Here is a 24,969-nt window from a genome sequence, read left to right on the forward strand (position 1 = left end):
AGAGAAAATTTGTCTCAATTACCCAACCTCTAGATATCGGAAAAGTAGGGGAGGTAATCAAACACTCCTCTGAGGTCCTTACCTCTTTGACATCCTCCCTCATAAATGGCACCAACTTGTTATTTCTTAAAGAATTGAGTGCAGAAAACCTTACATAAATTAAAATTAAAATACATTTACAGGTGTCAATGCAAACGTTCCCAACTCAAGGCAAGTAACAACCCATGGTGGTCAAGAGAGAGAAAAAAAAAACAGAATGGAAAGAGGGTCCTAAGGCTCTCACTTTCCTACCCTGTTAGATTGGCAAGAAGGAAGTGGTAACTGGTTCAGGAACCCTTGCCAACCTCAGGAAATCCTGGAAGCCTGCTGTTGGTTAATACCCTGCACAGATCACTACATGGTGCTCACAGAGATCCACCAGGCTAGGGACTTCTCTTCCACAGTGTGCTCTCCCCAGCCACCAAGTGACTTAGCCACCTGAACTAAATGGACTGAATCAAGATATGCACAGGGTATTAAACATATACCAAGGGAACAGTTAATCTGAATACAAGGTCAAGAATCAGCAACAAGTTCTACGATCCAGTGCTGATATCAGATACAAGCTTCAAGGACAAATTTCTTTTCAAAGGCTTGTTCCCATTTCATGAATCTAGCATGAGGTGTGTACATTGCCAGGGCAAATCAAAACTTCAGAATCAGCTCATGCAGCAGATGCCTGGCACCTGCTCAGTCCACCTAGAAGCATTTGCCATGGACGATGGAGGGGCACGACTCGTCACAGTCCTGCTTGCTGATCCACGTCTTCCGGAAGGTGGAGAGTGAGGTCAGGATGGAGATGCCAATCCAAACTGAGTACTTGTGCTCAGTGGGAGCAATGATCTTAATCTTCATCGTGCTGGGTGCTAGGGCTGTGATCTCCTTTTGCATCGTGTCAGCAATGCCCGTATACATGGTAGTACCACCAAACAGCACTGCGTTGACATCAGGTCTTTGCGGATGTCCGCATCACACTTCATGATGGAGATGAAGGTGGTCTCATGGATGCCACAGGACTCCAAGCCTAGGAAGAAAGGCTGGAAGAGAGCCTCCGGACACTGGAACCACTCATTGTCGATGATGATCACCTGCCATGGCAACAGCGACCAGGCGGTATCACTGCTGGAGGCGAAAGAAGTTCCTGATACTCAGAGTGGTGAGATGCAAGACAACTTAGTTATGACAGGATATAAAAGATGAAATCTACACTATCTTGTGCTGATGAGTTATCATGATATTATTGCCTTGAATAGCTGCCTAATAAATAATTACTTTTTGTGGACTATTTTGAAAGTTTTTAAAAGGTTATCAGTCAGACAATGTCGCATGGCAAATAAATCGTTATTCGAGATCGTCAGAATAATTGCTTAAACATAGAGCATATGACACATCAGAAAATACAAATGAGATGATATAGTATATTTAAACACTTACATCCATATTTACAAGGAATCACAGATTTGAGATAAATTCTCCTAAACTGTGCACTAGGAAACTGTTGGTGTGAAGGGGGATTTACATGTGCGCCCACACAGCCACGAATGAAAAGGCCCAGAATAAACGCTGGGGTGGTTGGCAGAGTATCAAGGCCTTTGTTTTCTCTTTCCTCCTGTATTTTAAGAATATTCCACGTACTGTAGTATTCATTTTTATTATACATGCCATTTTGGAGGCGAGTGGGACAACACAGAGAAATTGGCAACCAATGGGGTAAAAACAATTATTTCTACAAAGCAATTTTGTGACATCCTGTGAAATTGATAAATATTAAACATTTGACCAGTGCCTTTCCTACTGTAGAGTTAATTATAGCATGTGAATAAGAAGGATTATTATATGTCTCCAGCTGAAAGTAACACTTAGAGAAATCCCAATTAGTGCGTACATCCTTGGAAATAATTCACAAATTTTAATCAAAACTTTTAACACATGCATAGTTACTTTCCCACTTGCTGATTTACAGACATTTATCCAAAGCAAAAAAATAGGCCATATGCATCCTGATTCTGGATATAAAGATGCTTACAGTAGGAAAAACATAAACAACAAATTATATTTCTATAATATTTTCAAAGTAGGTTTATATTAATTTTTAAAAATCAACCTCTCTTTGCTGATTGAAAACTATTATTTTTGCTTATGTTAAGTGATCTTTTAATCCAGTACAATTTTGAGATCATTAAGAGGTGAAGAAGATCCCATTTAATTGGAATTTTCCTAAATTTATATTTTTATTTAAAAACTAAGTTTGTAGTGCCTTCCTCCCCTGCTCATCTTTTAAAATGGGTGTACAACTAACTATAGGCACGGAACCCAAACATGAAGTGGTTGGTTACATCCTAACATCTGCTTCTCTGGAGGAAGCACATGGGTGGTGTGGCAAATGTGACTGAAATCCCAGGGTGAACCGAGTCCTCTTTTCCTGCTAAATAGACACTGTACCATCCTTCTGAGTTTGTCTCTCTCCCCACAGATTAGTGCAGCTCTCAGATCTCCTCAGAGAAGCTTCCTTGTGCAGTGGACACTGGTGAACACAGAAATCCAAAACTGGTTCAAGTATAAAGACCACGTGTCAGTCTCTGGGCTCAGCAACAAACGGAAGCTCTATCGCACGCCCCTTCCCCAAGTTTCAGGACCATCATGGAAGAGAGGTTGAAAAGATGATAAGAGCAGAGGTCAGAGGTCAGGATGACTGGAACAAAACACCATCTTCTGGAACATGACAGGACCTCTGCAGTCATCAACTCACATGTGCTTACATGCACATGATCAAGCCAGTAAACGCAAAGGACAGAGACCCTCATGAGCCCCTAACCCTGACTGTAGTACTATGGACATTTGATGGCTTCTGGGAAGAAGAGTTAGTTTTCTTTGTGAGCATGGCCACTTGATAGGTTGACCACACTGCCATGGGTGGCCCAATGCCCAGAAGTGAATGAATAGCACAAATTGGAGTCGATAAATTGTTAAATTCAAGAAACAAAGAGAATACAAATTAAGGACATTGTTTAGAGGGTGGTGGTGGATCTTGAAAGATCAGGGCTGCAGCTAGGGTTGAATATGATCAAAACGCAATTGTATGAATTTCTGAAGGAGTTAATTAAAATATTTCTATTACCATAAAAATGAATATAGAAACCAATATTCACCAGTTACAGAAGCCTCAATTCTTTCCCTAGATACTAACTTGCCTTTCATGGCTGGCTCTCCAGACAGTGACTTTATAATATAATGTAATCAAACCAACCCAATGTTTCTGTCTCAGAATTTTGACTGTCTCAACACTGCAGATATAGTATTACATTGCATCTGATCAATGGGAAATGTTCAAGGCATTTATATTTTCAATCATGTGTGTAATAAACAGAAGCAGGTAAGAATGTTAACTGAGATCTCGGCATCTAAAGTTAACGAGCTGTGATGGACCCTTGCCTGAGAAGAAAAGGGCAGTCAGAGGGTGTACAGCATTTAACACATCAGTGCCATGTCAACCTTTGTCTTTGCCAAATATAGTTAATCATCCCTGAAGGGCTGCAACTCAGTGTCTCCCCTTCCAGGAACATTGTAGACCCTAGGAGGTACAGTTATAGGAAGGAAGACTGGCGTCTTCAGTAGATCCTGAATAATAATACATTGATGCCAAACTGCATTCTAAAGTAAAATCTAGTCTAGTAAAAATAGCCTACAAAATGAAAGCTTTTATTTATCACAAGTTTCTATATTTGTGTGTATACATCATTATGCATACACACACATACATATGCACTAAAGATTATATGACTTGTGATTTTCATGTAAGAGTGGCTATGACTTCCTGGGAACACTATCTCTGGGTCACGTGACTGTGTTCCACTGAAGCTAGGGACAGAAGTTACTCTGTGCACTGTTCTCTAGTGAAACCTCATCGTGCATTAGTTAGAAAGCAAAGGTGTTTACTTAAGACATTTGAGAAATCTATTTACATCTTCCTTCAGTTTGGACAAATACCATGGTAAAATATTTAAACAGACTCTGTGCCAACACTATGTTATTGCTTATCCTAATATGAATGAGTCCTCTAGTCCCTTAAGAGGTTTCTAATGACATCTCCTTCACAGATGGCCCACATCTCTGTCCACCCATGTAGCAACAATCAACCACAAAGCACCATGTGCCACTGGTATGAAGTCAGAATCATACCCTAGCCTCAGTACAGCCTTGATCATACAGCCATTGCTATTGTGTGGAGTCTCTTCCTCTAGACTCTCACTGATATAGTGTTTGTGTTCTGAGTTATTGCTGCAGAATCATATAGAGAACATGGAATGTGCAAATATATACTCTCTTAGCCTTTGAGGTGAGGTCATCTTGTTGGCTCACTCTGCCTGTGAAGAAGTCTCTGTAACTAGGGCTCCTTCACTGAAGCTCCAGTCTGGCATCAGATGTCTGACTACAGTCCTGTGAGGTGATGTGTTGCTTGTGTTTTGAGATGAAACAGTTTGTAGCCACAGCAAACCAATGCATTTTCAACTGTTCTCAAATCCTCCAGTTGACAACAGAAGACTGTATCTTCATAGTGGAGATTGGGAGGGATCAACATCTTAGGTCATTTTGCCCAATCTACTTTGATCCTTCCAGTGTTCCTATTGTCCTTAGAAAATAAGCCTAGTCTCTAGCCCAGGCTAGATATTTTCTGTGTTATGGCTCCTGTGGACATGATTAGCCTTTCCACAGCTCTTTCCTGCTACTTGCCTATCATATAGGCCTCTTGTCTCTCCAAGGCCTGCTTTTCCTTTTCTGTGTTCTCTTCCCACACTGCCTTCTTGACTGAACATGGCTGTTGGTTCTTACCCCTCACTCCCAGAGTGATGTCTGTCATACTGAGCAACACACTTGATCTCAGTCCTTACTCTTACCATGCTCATACATATAAGTATATGATGTATATGTATAACTACACACACACATATATACATATAACTATATGGACATATATGTATATGTATGTATATGTATGTATATATATGGCTATATGTATTATATGTGTATGTGTGTGTCTATGTGTGTATGTGTAATTTGCAGGGCTGTAACTCCCCTTTATACTTCATTCCTGTTTATTACTTTCTGTAACTGACTTCTATCTATTGCCACCTCAAGCAGGATCCCAAAAATCAAGCCTTTCTTTGACTGCTCAGCATTACAGCCGCAGTAAAAGGATCCAGAATAGTGTGGGTAACTGAAAGTATACTCAGTAAGATCAGCAGAAATGAATATGGGCAGTAGGTATTCTGCTAATTCTTTGAGAGGGAAGGCTCTCCTGGAAGACTCAAACAAAAGAAAACGGCTAAAATACTCCTGCCAGCCAACCACCCCCATGTTTACTAACTTAGGCTGTGGGTTCAAGCTGCATGAAGTCAAATTAAGCAGCCTCATGCCTTCTGTGTGTCAAACCATCTCTCCTTTGTCTCTTAGGAAGGACAGGAATGTTGGCCTCCCATTCCTGAAGGACACACTAGGACACTGTGCCTTTTTTAAACCTGGACCCCTCCCACTGCATGCTCACCCAGGAGGATAATGGCCACAACCACTCATTCTGCTGTACACCTCCCATCTCAGCAGAATAGTCTGTTCTTTCTAATGCTTTCCAGGCAGAGTGGGTAGAAATTATCTGATGTGAGCTCAATGGTGAGCTCACAACACAGAGATCCGAGTGCCTTATCCTGTCCTGCAACCAGCATGAAGCGCTGATAACCCCATGGCTGTTGATAGGGAACACTACGTTATTGTTTGAGATCAGACAACTTAAACATCCTAGGACTCGCCTACATATACTCACCCCATTTCCCACAACCTCCCACATGCTGAGATCCTTACAGTTAGCAGTAGTTCAGATACACTTTCACTGTAGCAGAAAATATGGCTCCAGTCAAACCCTCCTGCCACCTACCCCACACTAAAGGGCATTCTTCATTCCCAGGCAGAGCATTTTGTAAATTGGAAGTGTATCAGTGACAATTATCAAGGAATGGTTTCTAAAATGCTTTCCTTCCTGCACAGCCTGGCAATCCTTCTTTCAAAAAGACATTAGCCAAAAGCAATGCTCTGGAAATGTCACTTGGAGCAAGCGATTGAATTAATTTATTTGTTTTACGGTATGTTACGGTTAGTCATGTCAGAGACTTTCACTTTATTTTTTTGTCTGCTCATTTAGATAATGCTCTATCTGCCATAAATCCCAAGGAGGCTGAATACGGTATCTTCTAAATATACCCTGCTAATAGCGGCTGGCCTAACTACTCATTGCAGGTTTCCTCCAAGCACTTGGCTCCCACTCCAAAGGTGGCATTTTTGCCAGGTCGGACTAGCATTGTACAATTAATCTGCAGGTGAGAAGCAGAAGCCTATTATAGGGAAGACCACAGCTGGCGAAGTGCATCTATGGTGAAAACATAAAGGAAAAGCCCTGGGTCTAGCCAATGCCTTTTATTCTGGGCTCATCATTTATGTTTGATGGGACAAGGGAAACCAACAGAAGAAAAAAGAGCCCTAGGAGAAGGCACAAGATTTGGAGTGCCATGATTTACGCACTCAGGCATCCCACAAAACTCAAAGCTGTAATGCATATGCAGAGGACCTGGTTTAGATCGAGGTTGGCTCTGCACTCGCTGATTCAGTCTCTCTGGGTTCATATGAGCGTTGATCAGTAGATTTGGAGGGCTCTGTGCTCCAAGACTCAGTTTTTAGGTGCAAGAGATGTGGACAGTTGGCACTCCATTTCCAGTCTCACTCATTATCGGGAGACTCACTGGGACAATCTTTAATCCTAATTTTGGACTGTTTTCACTGTACTAGGATTTAGGAAATTAGGATTAGGAATTTGATACTTCTCTATTACCCATCAAAAACCCTTCAATTCTAGCTGGCTCTCGCCCCATTTCCTCCTTTAACCCTACTTCTCCCCCCACACCCAAACCTGATCCTCCTGTTTCCATCTCTCCATCCCCAATCCATCCGTCCAATCTCTCCCTCTCTTAGAGAACCTTGCACCCCACTTAATCCTTCCCTCCCTGGGGCTGTGGATAATGCCTTGGTTGTCATTTACTTAACAGCTAATAGCCACATACAGGTGAATATATAAAATTAATATCTATATAGAAGTGAACGCATAGCATATTTAGCTTTCTGCTTCTTATCTAACTCAGGATTGTTTTTTCTAGTTTCATCCACTTGGCTGAAAATTTTACAACATCGCTTTATTTAACAATTGAGTAATAATACTCCATTGTGTAAATGATCTGCACTTTCTTCATCCATTCTTCTTTTGGGGGGACATCTAGGTTGTTTCCAGTTTCTGGCTATCGTAAACTGAGCATGGATAGGGCAGTAACGAACATGGTTGAGCAAATTTTGATGTGGAAGGATGAAGTATATACTCATGAGTGGTATAGCTGAATCTTGAGGTAGATCAATTCCCAACCCTCTGAAGAATATCCACTGGCAATGGAAGAGGGTTCTCCTTGCTCCATGTCCTCACCAGCATGGGCTGTCATTTATGTTTATGCTCTTAGACACTCTAACAGGTGTAAGATGGGTTCCCCAAGTAGTTTTGATTGGCATTTCCCTGATGGTTAAGGATGTTGAACATGTCTTTGTTTCTCAGCCATATGAATTGCCTCTGTTGATAGTGGCCTGTTTAGATCCTCACTTCATTATTGTGTAGTTTGGGCTTGTTTGGTTTGGTTTGGTTTGGTAACTAGTTTCTTAGGCTCTTTATATAATTTGGATATTAGTTCTCTCTCAGTTGTAGAGTTGGTTAAAACTTTTCCCCATTCATTCTGTAGGCTGTGACATTGTCTCAGTGACAGTGTCCTTTGCCTTACAGAAGTTTTTCCATTTTATAAGGTCTCATTATTAATTGTTGATCTTAATGGCTTTGCTAATGTCTTCTCTTGTGCCAATGTGCTCAAGGTTTTATATATATATATATATGTATATATGTATATATATATATATATATATATCCCCACTTTTTTTTGATCAAGCTCAGTACCTATGACTACCCATGCAACAAACCTTCATAAATCATTAATATAAATGTATATTTCTAGTTGATGAGGGTTATCATTTTCATATCTATAAAGCAGTGGTTGGTGACCCATCGGCCTGAAGAAAGTCTTGTTCATAATTCCCTTTCCACTGCTTAGCAGGACAATCCCAGAGGTTCATGTTCTCTCTTAGGGGTTCCTACCACAGTTGGAGCCTCCTTTTTTGATACTATGTCTGATAGTTAAGATCACTAGCTTGAGCCAGCTAGAGTCCCCCTTTCTGGAGACCAGTCAGCCCACTGCTATATTTCCAACCCCAGGCACATTCACATCCTCCCTGAGCATGTCCACCCCTGCATCATTCTGTAGATACTTAATTGTATCTTACATGCCAGATGTGAGCAAGGGTCAAAATAATGAGGTTATAGCAATGATTACAAGAGATAAAAATCCAGTCTTCATTTCAATCCCTTCTCAATCTATCTTTATCCTCTCAAAAAAGCTCCTACCTAAGATTCCTGAGTTTCTTAAAAAAGTTACCCTGAAATGCTATTAGAAATGGTATCATCAAATGTGAAATATAATTTGGAGGAAGGTTACAGTTTAAAATTCACCATCTTACTTTTTATGTTTTATGGCCCTCTATAAAACTCCTGTCTTTTTGTGTGTTTGTAGGTTATTATACATTTTATTGTATGTTCTACTTATGACATTTAATTTTCTAATATTTTAAAATAGACTTCTCTTCATCTTATAAAACAAATGAAATTTTATTTAATATATGTCTAGGAACTCTATGTGCATGACTTTTAGGAATAATACTTTTCACAATGAAATCAATAGATAAAATCATATACATACAACTTTTTCTGAAATCTAGAGCTGTAAAGACTACCATATACTATTTTTAGTTTAACCAGCATTCATTTTATTTTGAGTGAGAATGACATACATGCTATATGTCTCTCTGACATGTATGCTCTCTGTATGTGTTGTATACTCACATCGGTTACCTCTGAGCTGGTTCTGACATCTTCATGCATCATATCTATGTGTTCTGTATTAAACATTCCATGAGACCACTTCTTCTTTGTATGTGTGTGTGTGTATGTGTATGTGTGTGGGAGGGTTATATTTATTAAGCAGGTGACTGATTTATTTCTACCACAAAAATTTCATACGCACAAAATTCTGTATGTGTGAAATGGTTCATATCTCTTAAATGTTAGAGATTATGAAGTGCGAAGCCAGTGGTTTTTAGTATAGTCACAAGCGTGCAGCCTGCCCTGTTGACCTTGAGGGCATTTTTGTCAACTCAAAGGAGATTCACATCCTTCAGCTATTGCCACCATCTGCTTCCCCAGCGTGAAGCAGCCACTTACCTCCTCTGAAGGTTTGCCTTTTCCGGACATGTCACATTATAGAATCATTGCTTTCCTTTCCCACAGTAAAATAATTATTTTACCACTTTGTCACAATCATGGTCACTGGAAACCATAAATCCACCCTATAGCTTATCCTCCCCAGTTTGGGAGGTAACTGAAGTCCGTTAGGATGAGGAAAGAAAGCTTTAGTTTTCTTACCTCCTTTGAGTTGTCCTCAGACACAGCCATTCGAGATAAAAATTTACATAAAAAGAATGTTTTGATTCAAGTTTTGACATGCTGACAACCTTAAAGACATGACGGTATGAGGAAGTCACAGGAATCCTTGCCCTATGTGAGTTCTCTTATGTGACGATGCCTCTGCTAAGGGCAGTTCAGGGATGCTTTGTAAGGCACTCAGGAATCTTACCTGGGAGCTTATGTGAGAGGAAAGAGAGAGACTTGGGAGGGATTAAAATGAAGGCTGAATTTTTATCTCTCACAATTATTGCCATATCCTCACTATGGAGTACACAAGGTCCACGTAGTTCACAAAGTAACCTATTTAGGCTCTAAACTCTAATCACGATTTTCCAGGATACAGGCAAATTATCATATTCTTTCTCCATTCAAAATTTGTAAGAATCAAACTTTTAAAAACTGGGTTTTTTTTTTTGCTTTTTCTCTTTTAATTTTGTTTATAATTTTCTACTTTGGTTTTCTTAAACAGGCTTTATATTTGAACTTTTGACTAAATTATTCTTCTACTTTACTAAGGACTTTATTAAACTTGGTTTCATAGTTTTAAGTATTAAGCTGGTTCTCTCAGACACACTAGTGTACCAAACATCATCATTCCACTCACATGAAGGCAGGGCCCATGATGGTGTGGGTTTCTGCATCTCCCTGTGTCTGTGCCACGCTGACCCATAGACATCTTCACAGCCATAGGACGAGTGTTCACACAACTGAATAATTAAGTGTCTGATCTGTGGAAATCTTTGTCCTGTCAGTGAGGCGCCGTGGTCTCAATAGTTTCTAGTTGACTGAAAAACCCCCCTTTTGTGTACCAGTGGGCATTGCATGATGCACTTGAATAATGTCACTCCTAAGCATGTTGATGTATACTTCATATGATGTGAATGTCACCATGAACTGTAGGACGGAGCTTGGGTTCATCCTTATGGGTCTGTTTTGTAGGAGCCACTCACTATTGTCCACGCCTTTGACCCTCCTACTCATAACTCAGGTAACTCATCTCATTTGTGTCTTGGACACATTGGGGAAGCCACATCATGCTGGGTAAACATCTCAAATGTGATACTTTCTGTGGCATTATTTCCCATTGCTCTTTCTGACCCTTGTATCCTATGAATAGAAAAGAATTAATGATGTCTGCCTGCCGCCCATGTTCAAGGATCAGAAAGAACCGAAGCATCACTAATATCCAAAACGCCCTTCACCTACACCTGGAGAAACATTTCACAACATTTCAGCATTCCCGGGACTGCATTCCCATATGGATTCACACTCTCCTGAACTTGTCTGTCAAATCCTCTCCAAAGGCCCACATGGTTGGGAACATTAGTTTCCCAGAACCCCCTTGACTCCATACTGATTTAAAGTACATTCCTACTGAACAAATATCCAGCCCAGGCCTTCGTTCTTAGTTCACCTTTTCTTCTCACTTTATTCCGTGCTGTCAGCTCCTACCCTCTTCCTCTTCAAGGTTCCTTCCACTCCACATATGTGCCCAGTGCACACACCCCTTATATTCCCACTTTCCTTGGCTTCATGTTTCTGAAGATTCTCTGAATATTCTGCTTCATCTTTTCCCCATACTGGCTCATAAACTCTGGCTTGGCAGCGGTAAGCTCCAATGAAAGGCTTCCTTAATGCCACAACCTGGTGACAGGAAGACCACTGACCAAAAAATTCTACCTCGCTCAGTAGCTACAAAAAGGGAAATGGCGTTGTCCACCCCTCTTGAGGCGTAACATGAGTTCTATGCCATCTGCTTATGTAACTGTCACCACTCTCAGTATCCATTCACTGCATTAGCTATCCCAGAACCATTTCTCCAAAGTCCAGCCTGCATCTTTGTGAACAGTACTATTTACTGAATATTTATGACCAAAGAATCATACTATGTGATGTGATTCCTCTTCATGGTATCTTTTATGAGTAGGGGAATATAATGAGTTCTTGGAAGATAACAGAAATCAAATAACTCTCTGGTGCTACCAATTAAAGCCATTTGCTATGTCAGTTCCTCAAACTAGTTGACTTGCAATGTTCATCTGTAGCAGGCATCTCAATAAGAATTAGTGAGGTCATTAAAATGATTAAAATTATGTGTGTGGTGCCAACATCATAATTCAAACCCTTAGCTATTTGTTTCAACTACACAAATTCTATACTTATTAATAAACATATCCCTCAATACTTTAGCACCAGAATGATTTAGTAAATATAAATTTACCCTATGCTCAAACTTAATAAAACATAGTAATTGTAAATATATTGATTATTTGATTAATTCTTTTGAAGGTTGATAATTATGTAAGATTGGATTTGATATTTCTATACCTATTTCTAGACTATTGTAAATTTTCTGTATTATCTTTTTAAACCATGTCAACTTGCAAGGAGAGACATGTATACACATTGTTTTTAATTATATCTACTGCTCAAACTTCTAAGTAATTATAAATAGCTAAGTATATTGATGAACACAGTTTTTGATTATCGAAATAAAGACTTTACTCCACAAACAACTAAAGCGTGGGCTTGTGCTCCTTGTCAGTTGTGGGAAGTTTGCCTTTGGAGAGCAGAAAGGCATGGTTCTTGTTTTGTATTTCTAGCATTTCAAAAGCTTCTTGGGATATAGTTGCACCAAGGAATCAGTTCCCTGCTTCATTTCTACATATTTCCAATGGTGTACTTATTGTTTGATATATTCCTATGCAAAATTACCCAGTCCTCTAAGCAAGAAAGGAAGGCAAGTTGGCACTCTTTTAAATTGGGTCTACTTTTATGGCAAAGTACCAAAGAGTGTTGGTAAATGGGCTGCTCAGATGATCATTCCTTAAGGTTTAAATGAAATATTTTAAAACCATACAGCAGATGAACCAAATCTGTAACTCATTTACCTGCTTGTTATTTTTTGAAGTTTAAGGAAAAAACTCCAAAGTCTGTTAGCATAGAACATCTTTTGAAAGCATACTTACTGTTATATTTAGATGTGCATTTGCTATCTCTTAGGAAGTAATAACTTTTGTCCCAGTTGAACTTTGTGGCTCTGCTAAAACCCTCACAAGAAGCAATGGAAGGGAGTAAAGGGTTTGTTAGGCTTACAAATCTCCACCATAGTGATCACTGAGGGAGGTAAGGCAGGGTAGGAATGCAAGTAGGAGCAGAGGCAGCAACCATGGAAGACTGTCTGGCTCTCATGGATTAAAACATTGTTTTCTTTTTCTTTTTCTTTTTTCTTTATTAACTTGAGTATTTCTTATTTACATTTCGATTGTTATTCCCTTTCCCGGTTTCCGGGCCAACATCCCCCTAACCCCTTCACCTCCCCTTCTATATGGGTGTTCCTCTCCCCATCCTCCCTCATTACTGCCCTCCCCCCAACAATCACGTTCACTGGGGGTTCAGTCTTGGCGGGACCAAGGGCTTCCCCTTCCACTGGTGCTCTTACTAGGCTATTCATTGCTACCTATGAGGTTGGAGCCCAGGCTCAGTCCATGGATAGTCTTTGGGTAGTGGCTTAGTCCCTGGAAGCTCTGGTTGCTTGGCATTGTTGTTTATATGGGGTCTCGAGCCCCTTTAAAACATTGTTTTCATGCACAACCCAGGACTGCCTGCCCAGGTCCACCTGCCTATACCGAATGGAGGCGATTTCTTAGTTGACAGTTCCTCTTTCTGGGATGACTCTAGCTTATGTCAAGTTGACAGACACTAACCAGCATAGCTTTCAACCTTTGAAAAATGCTAAGGCATTCTATACTTGCCCTACCCCTGCACCCTGTCCGACTGCCTGTTCCCTGTATGCTACAACACTATGATGCTTCCATAACTTTCTGATGACTTAATAGGTTTCAAAAGAGCTAATTTTTGTACTCTTCAGAATGGCATTAATTGTTGGAAGTAGAACAGCTTTGATGAATGTCAAGTCTTAAAAAATCATCTAAAAATGTCCCAGGTGCTTAATGATCATCAAAGCAGCACAAAACTAACCTAGAACAAACACAGTGCGCCTTTCACCACAGCCAGCGATATCAACTCCAAACGCAGACCTGGGTGAACATTTGCATCTCTAATATACACATTTTTATTTTGTTTTGTGCAGCCTTTGACACCAAGTCTCACGCTGACCTGGCTGACCTTGAACTCGGGAGCCTCTTAACTCTATCCCCCAAATGCTGGGACGGCAGCCAAACCACAGACCTGGCTGTAACACTTTGGGTCTGTCTTACATAGTCAATTGTGGAACTAGGTCGCTAACCATACTGTCATCGATGAAACATCATTCCAAGCTTGCTGTCATCCTACCTCATGAAATACTCATATTTTATGATCATCTGCATCCAGGCTACTGCCTGACTCCTTACTGTTAATACGTAAAGGCTTTTAAAATCACTTCCCAGGCTCTAGGCTGCGAGTATCTCGTAGAAGCAGCCTCACCTCTTTTCAATTCTGTAACCGAAATTCTAAAAGCTTCCCAAACCAATGACGCCAATTGCCATCCCTGTTTCCAGCGGTTATTATAAATAAGATTGAACAAGGCACACAGTCACAAAAGTGAAGGGTCACACACATCTGAAGTCAGTGCCGAGGAGGAAGGGCAAGCCTCTGCATATGCAATCCAAGAACAGCAGCTCTCTGAAACTCCGACCTGCTGGGCCCATAGCTCCCTCTCTTCTGAAGATCTGCTCTTCCTTCAAAGCAGCCATCAGCTCTTTGATCACTGCCTGCAGCCAGCTTAGCAGGGCTGCCCAGCTTTCTGGGGGGTTGGGGGGCGGTGGTGGAGTGAGGAGAAAAGGTCAGAGAAGCAATTTGCTGACTATGGAAGTCAGGGTAATGGTGGGCTTGGCTAATCTTAGCAGCAGACAGTTCATTTCTAAAGGAAGGCCAAAGTCCTGGAGACTTGCCAGGTTTGGGGGAGGATTATTTTGCTCCTTTCCCTCTTCTCTTTTATTCCTATGTGTACGTAGGGTATGTGTGTAGGATGCACATCTGTCCGCGTACATATGGGTGCACTTGAGTGTATGTATGGGTGCACTCGTGTGTGAGTACACGTGAACAAGTTTGGATGTGTGGGGCTCCAGATATTGACATCAGGAATCATAGTTCCATCTGACTATTTTGTCAGCAAGTTCTTGCAATAAAAACCAGAACAGCCCTTAATGTCTAGCCAGGCAGCTTCCCCTACGGATAGCCCTCCTTGACTTCTGAAGCTGGAATTATAGCTGTACCACCACACCCACCTGGCCTTTGGGCTCAGAGGATCAGAGCTCTGGTCCCCTTGCTCACCTGGTGAGCACTTGTAACTATATTCAGCCAGCCCATGTTGATTTCGCACCATGTTCGGGTATAGTCCTTCGATTACTTAGGGGTATCATTAACTACAACAAAGTGAGCCTCAATGTCAATAGCACTCAACTGAGGGAAGAGGTAGCCACACAGAGCGAGTGCTCTGGTTAAGCTGACATGTGGCACGCATAACAACAGCTAAGACATGAAAAAGTTACTATTTCCCAAAAAGAAACTATGTGGGGTTTGTTTGACATGCATTCTTCAAGTTGCTTTCAAAACCACACCAGGCCATGAAACATGCACAGTTAGGGGCTTTGGATGATAAGAAAAGAGACCTTGTTTTCTAGATGAACCAACTACCTTTCCTTGTTGGAAAATGGTAAAAGCCAAATTTTGCCTCCCAACTACTCTTTTTTTTTGTGGTAGCTGCATATTTATTTTATTGTATTTTTTAAAAGTAGGAATTTTTTTATCTTTATTAACTTGAGTATTTCTTATTTACATTTCGATTGCCATTCCCTTTCCCAGTTACCGGGCCAACATCCCTCTAACCCCTTCCCTCCCCCTCTATATGGATGTTCTCCTCCCCATCCTCCCCCCATTACCACCCGCCCCCCCAGCAATCACGTTCACTGTGCCTCCCAACTACTCTTAAGTCTGCCGAGTTCCAGGACAGTCAATGCTTACGCTGTGCTTCCCGGGTTCTTTAAATGGTTCATCCTGGTGGAAAACCAGTATTCAAGCCTGGTGTTCTCAGACTCAGAGAGGCTCTCATAGGGAGAACATGTCTGTTACCTCCCACTGTAGGTTCATTTCAGTAGAGAACGGAAAGGTGAAAATGAAGGCTCTTTCCATGTACCAAGGATTCCATGTACAGGGATTCTGTGTCCTCCATTGTCACTGGACTTGCTTTCATTGCTATGTTATCTGTTTCTTCTGGAAAATCTACAACTGACCAGAAACAAAAACAGCACCCTTGGGCTAGGCTAGCAAGTCCAATCCAATAGAGATTCCATTATCTCAGTGCACACTAACTCCACTGAGGATGGGAGCAGTTTGCCATGTGATTGTTCATGAACAGGATGCCTTTGAGGCAATTGGTCCCTCAGAGTCCCCAGCGTTCCTCTCTCATTCTGTCCCTTCTCTTAAAACTTTGTTTCCTTTCACTCTTCTATACCTGCTAGTCTTCCTTGCTTTTAGTATTCACAGTTTTCAACACTGTAAATATTATCACCTGAGGTAGGAGGATCCATGTGTCTAAATGAGAGCACATATTGTATATGATGACCCCATATACTAGGTCTGCAGACCTGGCCCATTGGATCATATCATAGGCTACATATGCATGTATGGGAAGATTATTGGGGACACACACATAGGAAGGATATGTACATACGTAATTATAATTTTTAGATTTATTTCACTTTATAATATATGTATATATTGATTGCATGTATATCTATCTGTGCACTGTGTGTATCCCTGGGACCGTAAGTGGTCAGAAGGGGACATCAATCACTAGGAACTGAAGTTTGTGAGTCATGATATGGGTTCTGGTTACCAATCTGGCCTCTCTGCATGAGCCACAAGCACTCTTAAACAATGAGCCATTTCTCTGGTCCCAGGGCCTATATGATTAAGTGAATGTGAACTATGGAATCTTTGTTTCCGGACAGTCCACATATAGATATAGAGTCTAAGTAGCTTTGATATATTGAAACAAACCTTCACAGTTTTACAATAATTAACCACCTTTCATTTACTAATCTCAATGAAGCCTATATTATTTATTATCCCATTTGGTTACTCAGTTTTCCTCTCAAGTGTAAAGAGAAAAACATGAATTATTTGGCAGTATTTTTCCATTCCGTTGTGAGGAAAAGTACATGAATGCAGTGCTGGATCGTTTTGTGTCTATGTGACACAGCTAGGAGGAGCCTCAATTTATCTAGCTGTAGGGCATTTTCTTAGTGATTGATGCAGAAGGGTCCATCTTATGGTGATGGTGTCATCCATGCGCAGGTGGTCTGAGTTCTATTAGAAAGCAGGCTGAGGAAGCAATGGGAAGCAAGCCACTAAGTAGCACCGCCTTCTGCCCTCCATGTCACCATGACCTCTTTATTAGCTCCTGCCTCCAACTTCCTGTCCTGTTTGAGTTCCTGTCCTGGCTTCCTTCAGTGAAGAACTAGAATGTGGAAATGTAAGCTAAATAAACCCTTTCTTCCCTAGCCCGATTTTGTTTTGTTGCACTAATAGAAACCCTAACTGAGTCACATGGCCTTCTAACTTTTCATATATGCTAAGTGAAATACAAATTAACAAAAAGGGCTTCACTGACTCCTGCAAACCCTATGCTGTCCCTGTCTGCTGTCCCTGTCTGCTGACCCCTGAAGTCTCCATGCTGTCCCTGTCCCCTGTGAGACCCATGCCATCTCTGTCTACTCAGCCTTCTCTGTTTTACACAGTAGTCATTCTCTCTTGTTCAGAGGAGAGCTGATTCCCAGAAGCCCTTTGTCTTGGGGTCTGCATCAGCTTGGGGTGGGATTGTTTCTGTCCTCAGTGCTCCCATTTGTCTTGACACCATCCTTCTCCCTTTGGGTAAAGGCTTGAAGGGACACAGTCTAGGAAAGCGATTGGAAACACGCATTCCGCCTGGACAATCTCTATACATACTCTCATCCTTAGAATCAACATACTACTCTGAGCAATATCTCCTGGGAAAGTAACCATTGGTTTCAGAAGGATGAATCCTCAGATCCTTGCTGTTGTCTATGCCAGTGTTTGCTATACACACATTAGCTTTCTATAGCTTCTTTCTTCAACTTCATTTTTCTTATGCCAATTGTTTGAAATATTGTCATGTTCATTTGATCTTCCAGGTGGTTAAATGCCCCATATGTAGTAGATGGGTCTGCTTGTTCTTTTTCTTACTTCCACCAAATCCAACCTAATACCGAGTACAGCCCTATAACTTCATCGTTCACCCTTCTTGCTTTTAAGAATTTTAAATCTCAGTTTTAATTATGTATATGTGCGTTGGGATGGTGGTAGTATGAATGCTGGTGCCCATGTAGGCCAGAGATATTGGATCCTCCAGAGATAGTTGTTGGACACACTTTCTCTGAGCGCTGGCAACCAAACTGAACTGCTCCACGCTCCACAAGAGTGTTACATACACTTAACCACTCCATCGGCTCTCTGGTAACACTACAAGAAACCCTGAGGGCATTGCCTTGAACCTCAGCAAAGCCATAGTTCCTTGGGTCTTCTCTTGTCCTCCACACACTGAGCTACTTATAAAGCTGCTTGCTTGTCCAGAAGTCTCTGTGGCCTCTCTTCGCATCTGAACCTCTCCAGAAATTAGTCATAAACAGCATCACACAATGAGTCGAGCTACCTTGCCTTTGCTAATGCTTTTAGAGAAGAAAGGCAATCTTGATTTATGAGAGAAGGACAGAGGGAGGGAAGGGGAGAAGAAAGGAAGAGGGAGAGAGGGGTAAGGGAGAGAAGGAGGGAGAGGATTACAAGAGCTTCCTAAAGATAACAGTAACAATTCAGCAGTGATAAATGAGGTTTTCGAGTCTCAGTGTTCAATTCCCTCTTCTTCCTGCTCTCCTGGCTGGAGCTCGTGTCACAGGCTGGCGAGTGTGCCAGAGGCATGATGGGAAGGTTTTCTTCCTGGAATGACCAATCCATTCCCGCAAGACTTTTTAAATTATGCTCACTGCTGCTTCTCCCCACTCCTTGAATAATGTAACCTTTCTCGCTTTCTTTTATCCATTAATATTTTGCTCTCCTATTATTTATCATTGGCTGTTGTTTAACTTTGTGAGGCCATTCATCCCACTCACATGACTAATGCTACATAAAGTAAAGAAGCAAGCTCTACACCATAGATTAAGGCAACCTTCTTCATAATCTATGATTAACTGTAAGCAAAGACCCTTTCGATAATAAATTAATACAAAATGTGCTTCATCCTGTGTTATGGAGACTAGTAAGTCATCAATAGTTCCTTGCACTTAGCTTCAATCAGCATTTTCTACTAAGTTGCTTTACCGTCTGTGGTATAATTTCAAATTATTTTCTTGGCAAGATCATAAAATTCTTCCTTCAAGTAAAACAATTTAATATTTTAATCTTAAATATCACATCTAAAGTGGCAGTAAATAAAAGTTAATAGAATTTTTTTTCTCTCTAATTATTTTGGTCATCTCTAGGCAAGCCATTTTGTTTTGTAAATCAAACTGTATCTTTAATTAGGAAAAAGTTGATGGGGAATATTACACAAAAAGACAGAGTTTCAAACATTGACTCTCTGAATTCTACTTCTAGTACAACAAGCAAATGCCAGAGGTTCCTTGGTTGACAGGGGTTAGTGCTTCTGTGAAGGAAGAGGGATACCCCAAGCCACCTCCATGCCTAAGGGCCTTGTGTAAGTAGCAATATGGTTATGGCCTTGGGATCACACTGCACTTTTCGAAGTATTCACACATGTACATGTGCACACACATTCCCAAAGTCTGAAACTTAATTCATGAGCACCTTCCTCCACATGCTGTCAGTATGCCTGGACTTCCATATGACCCTCTGAGAAAGAGCTGAACAATTGGACCTCTTTACATCATAGTCAGGGAAGGTATTGGTCACCCTTTCCAATGTCCTTGACTCTGATTCCAACGCCAGAGAAAAGCTCTGTGCTAGGTGTTTGTCAGTGTAGCTCCAACATGCTTTTCCCAACTACTCCCAAGGTCACTCCAGAAGACACTGGAAACTAGGTGATCCACTAGAAGCTATTCTGCTTGTCTGGCCTCAAGTGTTTAATCTCAGCTCACTAGGAACTGGGCCCCAGGTTTGATGATTAACCAACCTTGAGTAGGCTTCTCTCTGGGCCGGGATCTGTCTAAGCATGGGACAAGCTGAGGTCTCTAGCATTTACACTGTTTGAAGACTATTGTGAGTGCATGCCAAGAGCAGCCTGTATTGTGATCCTCTTAGAGCCCCCTCCCTAATATTTTAGGATGCATCCTCAAACTCTGGGTAAGCTCTTACTCTGCCTACAGCGGCTGTTGGAAGCCTCTGCACACGAGCGCTTTTTTTAAGGGCACTATTTAGATTTTGAAACTTTTGTAAGGTTCGGACTCTTAACCTGTGAAATTTAAATAAAAAGATCAGTTTAGCTGAGTTAAAAGCGAGCAGGACTTACTGGAAAACTTGTAGTCATGAATATTCAAGAGGTACTCTGACAAGGCACTGGCAAAGACACCCTCATTAGCCACTCTAAGGGCTGCACCTAGATGTATTTAAGGGCCCTATTTTCTCCTGCATTTCAAGTAGAAAGGCCTAATCCCAGAACTAAGTTGATATTTTTCCTCACACACAGGTAAAGTGGAAGTCTTTCCCCAGTTCTAAATGCCATTCATTTCTACGCTTTGAAAAGGTTACAAGCAAGTATGCACCCGTGCATGGAAATTGAGCCTCCAGCAGAGCAGGGAGCTAAGAAACCAGAGCGTGGGACAGGCAGCAGACAAGGGACAGCTCCAGGCAGCTGCAGTAGAGGGGAGGAGCCAGCAGACCAGCCAGGAGGATGAGGACATGTGACTTGAATAGTATTGATTTTCTCTTCTCATTCTTGTGCCCTTCCAAGTTTTAAAAATTAATGCTTTTAATTCTCCTTTTACATTTGAACTTTTAATGGCCATATAAAATAGAGCAGATTGAAAATACAATATGGAGACAGCTTAATGGGAGCGTTTTAAAGCATTTTCTTTCTTTCTTTTTTTTTCCTTTTTTCAAAATAAAATGCTATGAAACTTGGAGAGACTAAAATGGTGGTGCTGAAGCAAGTCCAGCTTATGCGTCTCTTAACGATGTACTGAGAGATCTTTCCAACCCTGGCAGGAGCAGCCTCTTGCAAGCCACCCCATTGATCTATCTCAGAACAATCTCCAGGCTGCTTAAACTGTATTTTAATCAATATTTAGTTTTAAAATGATGGTACAAGTAGCTACGTGGTTATCTGATGAAATACTTCCCTTTAAAAAATATGCTGTGCTTTGTAGCTTTCTGAACAGGATGCAAACATTACAGCCCCGTGTGCAGCCCTTGGCAGCCCAAGGTCCCACCTGCTCTGTGGGAAGCCCCATGGGCTGGTGCTCATTCACTCTCTACTGGAATTGTCCGGACAAAGGTGTGGATAGACTTACTCAGTAAAGCCATCCTTGCAGGCCTAGATGATGACCACAGGGCTCAACTAGTCACAGCAATATGATGACAAAGGTCCCTTTAATGATCTATTTGCTTTGAGAATTAAAAACAAAAAGTCAAAACCACACTTATTTTTCTACAGCAGCTCAAGCACTAGTGTTTTCATGTAACATGTAGAAGGTCTGTTGTGCTTTGTGCCTGGCAGAGTGTATTCAGCTGTGAATAGCTACTGCCTTATCATAGTTTCTTTGTACTCATTTAGAAACTTTGGCTATTAGGCAAATTTTATGATTAAATTTATTTTAAATTATATAACTACCATATACAAAATCCTGACAGATGGTCTTCTAAGTGCTTCACATATAATGATTTGTCTGCTTCTTAAACAGAGTCTGTATCTGACACTGTTCCCATTTTATACAGGAGACGAAGGTGACATAGAGACTTGGCAGGAAAGCTAAGACCATGCCACCATGAAAATGCAAAGCCAGGGGTAATAGCATCAGCACCTAGGTTCTCTGGAGAGACAAGTCAAGAAAGGGAAGGAGAAAGAGACAGAGAATAAGTAGATAAATAGTAGAAAATAAATATTCATGCATGCACACATACATACCCCACACACATAGATATGTAGAAATAAAGACAGACATACTTGAAGAGTTGGGCACTACCATCATAGAAGAAGACCCACGGCAGAGCATCTGCAGTCTAAGGGACTCAAGGATGCTGTTAGCACGGGCCAGAGCAAATGGGATAATTATTGCTCCTAGATCCAAAGATCTGAAAACCCGGGAGAACATTTGCATGGGTTCAAACATCTAAGAATCAGGACTTTGGGTGCCAAAAGACAGAAAGGAGAGTAAGAGCTGAAGCCGACCAGGAGACACACGATGCTTGTCTTCCACACTCAAGGGACAACAAAGGGTGGGAAGTTAGGGAGAAGCACAAATTGCTGTAGGCCTTTTTGGGATGGTGCTCTCAGGACCTTTCTCTACAGGATAACATGGACTTTATATATGCTTATAAATGGACAAGACACTTGGCAAATGCCTAGTCTCATGGGAGCAAGGCACAAGGTGGCCAAGTAATTTTTCATAATGGTTAGATAGATTCTCTCTCAGGTCTTCTGGGGTGAAATCAGGGCACATGGGAGCCTCTGAATCTTCTTGCCAGCTTCCTAGTTGGTGGAATTCATTTGTCAGTAGAGGCATGGAGAGCCCTGCTTCTCATTGGCTCTATCTGAGATGGTTCTCATCTGCAAGAAGCACCTGTCTCCATATACATCCCACACCCCACCCCATAGCACACTCATGCTCATTCTTCTGAGGGACTGCAAGGAAATTCCACACTGAACTCTTCTTCCCTGCGTGGGCTGTGGGAACTGTGATAGCCTCGCCCAGATAATCTTTAAATTCTAAATTCCCTTGACTTGGCCATAAGTCTGGTCTATATAGCTCTTCCCAGAAGTCTCTAGGTCAATGTCTGCTTGGCTAACTTGGGGACAAGAACACTGAGGTCACTTACCAGAGAGCAGTTTCAAGGGTGGGTTTGAACTTCTCTGATTCCTGCTTCTTCTGGACTTTGGACATAAATGTTGCCATCTTTGTCCCAGGCCACTCTGTTTGAGCATCTGCTAGCTAGATCTTCTTTCTAATTTCTCTAAATCCCCCTTTCTTAGCCCCAGTGCCACTCCTTCATCCCGTCCTAAGCAACCAATATAATACTGGAAATCCTTTGTCCCAGGAATCCTAGATATATGTTTTCCCCAGGACATTTTTGGGTCTTTGTGACACTTAAATAATTAGCACTTGGATGATGTCGCAAGGTTTCATTATTGTGAAGAGTCATCATGACTGAAGCAACTCATACAAGGTAAACATTTAATTGGGGGTGGCTTAGAGTTTCAGAGGTTCAGTACATTATCATCATGGTGGGACATATGGTAGCAGGCAGGCAGACATGGTGCTGGAGGAGCTGAGAGTTCTACATCTTGAATAGATGTAGGAGGAGATTCTCTTCAACACTGGGTCAGGACTGAGCATAGAAGAAGCCCTCAAAGCACACCCTACACCCCAAGTGACATATTTCCCCTAACAAGGCTACACTTCCTGCAAAAGGCTATGCCCCCAATAATGCCATTTCCCATGGACCACCACAGAATATAACCTGTGAACACGTGTTGTGGCTTCATAAAGATGAGCTCCCTGAAGTTGTGTAAAATAAGTAGTTGTTATCTACAACTATGATTTAATCTGAGCTGTCCAGGGTAGACATGAGAATTTGCCACATCACCACTAAACTAGCATCATCTTCATGTTTCTAAATATTTTCCTCTACTACTAAGCCTCTCCTATAAACATTGGGACATACTGGTGCTATGAGCCACATAAAGATATTACACATCCATTTCACTGAAACTCGATGCAAAACAAGTCAAGACAGCATAAAAATCATGAGGAAAAGGTAGACGAGCTTTTGTTCACTGCAGGCACTAACTACCAACCAGCCACATTAGCTATCCAATCTTTAATACATTTGTTGGGCAGATACTACTTTATGAGTGGACACATTGGGGTTCAAAAAGATGAAGAAAAACCCTCACTTCTGTTTAGATTTGAACTTGAGTACATCGGCTTTATAGCTGGAAATCTTACTGTGATTGTCTGCTCTTTGATTCAGTTTTCTCATCTAAAAAATAATTGCTAATGATCCTACGTGCACAGGGGTGTCCTAAGCATGAATTGGAGGATGTCAGTGTGAGAGACATGCAGTAATTGCAAAACAGCGCTTGTCACATCTGATCTGTCATAGCTTCTCTCTAAAGCACATTTTGCCCAGGAAAAGGGTATGAGATTTCATAAACAGTACAATCTGTGTTAATGAAGATCCAGTGGGAGCGGGAAATCAATATATGACATGCTTTTTTCATTATGATATGATGCTTCTATTTGCGATATTTCATGGTGGACAGTTAGTTCAGGGCTTATCAGAGTTGTTGGAAAGGCCCTCTGGGACTGCTAATGCTTAAGTCTCTTCATTAACTAAAGATGAAAGCCTTCCACTGGGATCTAAGTACATCTCAGAAACTCGCTCACAAGATTAGATCACCTCTCTTTTTTATTTTGTGACACTTGAGGTTTTCACTGCAATGACTGAGAGAAAGGTATTTACTCTGCTCATCAAGAGACTTGCTATCACGCTAGCCCAACAGTACCTCAAATAAACTAACCAACCAACCCTCAATTTCTTACAACCTACCCTCTACAGGTCACTCTACAGGTAACTCTACAGGCTCGTGAGAGCTATTGGGTCATCCTGATAAAAATAACCTTCTCCATAAAACAGCTCCCTATGCATATCCTGGCATAGCTAATATCACTAATCATGTGCTCATCCAGCCATCTTGTTGGTGGGTTTTATTTCTCCTTTTACCTCATCTGCAAGGCTAAACACGAAACATGCATATTTCATCTAAGTAGTCCTGGAGCCCAGTTAATCTTCAAAGTCCATATCATCACTCTCTTGAGTCAGGGTCTCATTAATCCCGAGGCTACTGAAAGGACTACCTTATTGATTGGCATGCCTTGGGCTTGACCCCTACATTCAACCTCCCCTTGCTCCAAATGAGTGCTATTGGAGGGATTCTCCTGAAATACAGATGAGCACAGCACTCCACTGTTAGGCCAGTTCAATATGCTCAGCAGATCCCTCGGCAGAGACAAAAGACTTGTTCAACACTACTTTGAACTGAGGGATGTAGATGGAGTTCATTTAAACTTCGTTCAAGGCTCAGT

At 41.4% G+C, this 24,969-nt stretch overlaps 1 pseudogene; it reads right to left on the minus strand.

The window, feature by feature from the left end:
• Positions 1 to 738: 738 nt before the first annotated feature.
• The window catches only part of Actb-ps4 (actin, beta, pseudogene 4), a 75,021-nt pseudogene continuing 50,790 nt past the window's right edge, over positions 739 to 24,969 (minus strand).

Source organism: Rattus norvegicus, chromosome 1 (assembly GCF_021556685.1).
Source record: "Rattus norvegicus strain SHRSP/BbbUtx chromosome 1, alternate assembly SHRSP_T2T, whole genome shotgun sequence".
NCBI classification, from domain to species: domain Eukaryota; kingdom Metazoa; phylum Chordata; class Mammalia; order Rodentia; family Muridae; genus Rattus; species Rattus norvegicus.